The sequence below is a fragment of the Arachis hypogaea genome, chromosome 16 (genome assembly GCF_003086295.3).
Source record: "Arachis hypogaea cultivar Tifrunner chromosome 16, arahy.Tifrunner.gnm2.J5K5, whole genome shotgun sequence".
Lineage (NCBI taxonomy): Eukaryota > Viridiplantae > Streptophyta > Magnoliopsida > Fabales > Fabaceae > Arachis > Arachis hypogaea.
This window is the reverse complement of record NC_092051.1, coordinates 133,576,665-133,579,496: the sequence shown is the minus strand read 5'-3', so window position 1 is coordinate 133,579,496 and position 2,832 is coordinate 133,576,665. Positions and strand designations below refer to the sequence as shown.

Below are 2,832 nucleotides of genomic sequence, written 5' to 3'. Positions count from 1 at the left end.
TTTTTTTTTTTTAATTCAATTTCAGAACAATAACATATTCAACTTCATTGACAAATTCTTACCCATAAGCGATGTTAGAAGTTAGAACCGGCATTGGAGCTAGTTTCATTTATCCATTGGTTGGAACAATAAGCACCATGCCAGGGCTTCCAACTAGACCATGCTTCTATGACATTGATCTTGATACAGGCACACAGCAACTGAAAAAGTCATTGGTCTCTCCTAAAATCAATGATTAAACCTTAAGTGGCACATGGATGTTATTGATGACATTTTCTTTTTCCAATTTTGTTAATGTTATGTTGTATCTTCTGGTTCATCTGTATGAATATGAATAATGACATAAAGCATTTAAGTAGTTGTTGGGACTCAAATTTCAAGAAAAGAAGGTTCTACACTAGAAAAATTAAACTGCATCATATCATATGCAATTTAGAATTTGCTAAAACAAATTTATATTTCAAGGCATATTTATTCTTGGTATTGTTGTACCTTTTAGTTTTGTTATAGTGAGATGAGTATGTTATGTACAGGTTGAAATTGTATGTTCATCTTTCATCTAGCATTCATAGAAATAAGGGCATTCCTCAAATATAATTTTTTATTTAGTATTGTTAATCTGTACAAAACAGACCAGGGTTCATTTTTATTTGCAATTAATAGTCAGCTCAAAACATAGATTGAAATTAAATAACCAGGTTGCATAGTCATTTCTCCTCACTTTGAAGCATGCTTACACCTTTTATTCTTTTTTTTTACATTTTCAATTTTTAAGATTGAATGAGCCTTAAAGAATTCTGAATAATCATTTAAGCAAGATGCTTCAGATACCAATCCTTTTAGCTAAATTAATTGCATTATATATGAATAAGTGCTACATCACAGCAAAAAAAAACTCACAAGTCAAAAGAGTTGTTACAAATTCATAAAACTTCGTTGATTCCACTCATCCTTCAGTCTATGTCTCTCATCTGAGAACTATTTTCAAGAGTAATCTAATCTTTGTTATTGTGGCTAAAGTTATTTCTCAAGAAACAGATTCATAATTGAAATCCATATTCCATACCACTATTGAAATTTAAAAGTTCTGAATAAAAAGAAACAAAAATCAAGAAAACTCGGAGGATTTATGGAAGTTCTTTTGTAGTAGCAACAACTTCCTTGGTGATACCAAACTCTTTGTATATCTTCCCTGCTGGAACACTTGCTTTGAAACGGTCAATGCCTATGGCTTTCCCCTGTCTGCCAACAATCTTCTGCCAACCGAATGTTGATCCAGCTTCTATGCTAACTCTAGCCGTTGTAGCAATGCTTTGAAAAGATCAATTCATATTTTGCATCTTCTAGCTCTTTATTCACGGCTTTAGCTCAACTCCTTCAATAGAAGTTCTTAGAAGTTGAGATTCTGTTGAGACAAGTTTCTGGTAGCATCAGCAGAGCTTTCTAGAGTGTATGGCTAAAAGTTGAAATCAAATAAGAAGCATGATCAGTATTCCAGGCACCATTTGATTGAAGTAAGAATGTGAAATGTGACAATGAATATGCTATTAACTCCTTCGGACTATTCTATATGCTAATTATTAGTTATATAACACTTCAATAGATTATCAATTCCCAGTTCCCTTAGGACAGCTTCTACCTCAATAATTAGTAAAAGAAACAGCACCTTTTTACACAAAATTTGATTCTTCATTATTGTCTGCAACCAAATCTGTCATAAGATACAGCTAAAAAATTTGAAAATGATGTGCCATCCAAGGAATTAGCCATTATGTCATATGATGAATGGAATGACCAAGAGAGTTCCCGGACCTCTGTCCTCAGAATGTAAGAACGTGCTGAAAATCTGTTCAACTCAATCATTCAATGTGTTATTGCATAAGTCACAGCTCTCATTGACTATATCATATATCACTAATTAACTCAAGCACAAGAATAAAAGCACTAATACACAACAATGAAGATCCACAAGAATGAACTACCTTAATGAATCAAACACTTATCAGATTCATGTCATGCCAATGAACATAAAGAGTGCATCAAGTTAGCATTTGCAATGCTGTGTGACAATCAAATATGAAAGGCATTCAAGTTATCATCATAAATGAACACTTTCAAGTTCCAAGAACAAATAACATGGAAAATGGAAACATTTGACATAAAGACAGATAAAACTTCATCTGCTCCTTCATCTGTTCCTTTTTACTGCGAATGAACGACGGGAAGAGAGAGGCTAAGAATGACGCCGCAAAATGGGCGAAGATCGGCACCGAGTGTTGGGCTAGACGACGACGGGGACGATGAAGACCAGAGAAGAGTGGAGTAGGTGATGGTGGCTCTGTGGATAGATAGGGGAGTGTATTAAGTTTACATGGAAAGAAATTAGGGTTTCATTGGATGAATTTTAAAAATATGTGTGGCAAATGTAAAAAAATGATAATTATTATTAAACCCCGTATGGGCTATATTCATAAATTATTTATTGTGCATATCTGAAAAGCTCAAAAGAGTCGAGCTTATTAAAGACAAACCCTAACTTTTGCAAAACGGATACTAAAATGCAATTTTTTCTTAATCTATGTAAACCGCGACGGGGGATCCACAGTTTACAAATGCACGTAAACCGCTACAAGGGTCTCGCAGTTTACGTTGAAACCCAAATGCACGTAATCTGTTATAAGAGTGTCGCGGATTATGTGGGAATTTCAAATGTGCATAAACCGCTACAGGAGTCCAGCGGTTTATGCTTTGCTATAAATACGGTTGAGGATGTCACGGATTATTCAGTTTGGGACATTTTCAGATTCTAGAAAGAGAAAGTGACGTTTTCTA

General features: G+C 34.3%; 1 long non-coding RNA gene across 1 annotated transcript; it reads right to left on the bottom strand.

Moving 5' to 3' along the window:
* Nucleotides 1-837: 837 nt before the first annotated feature.
* LOC112755079 (uncharacterized) lies at nt 838-2,396 on the bottom strand. The gene is made up of 3 exons (XR_011874563.1): nt 1,983-2,396; nt 1,667-1,846; nt 838-1,456 (listed from the first exon to the last, which is right to left on the bottom strand). It is a non-coding gene; the product is annotated as an uncharacterized lncRNA (long non-coding RNA).
* Nucleotides 2,397-2,832: the final 436 nt, after the last annotated feature.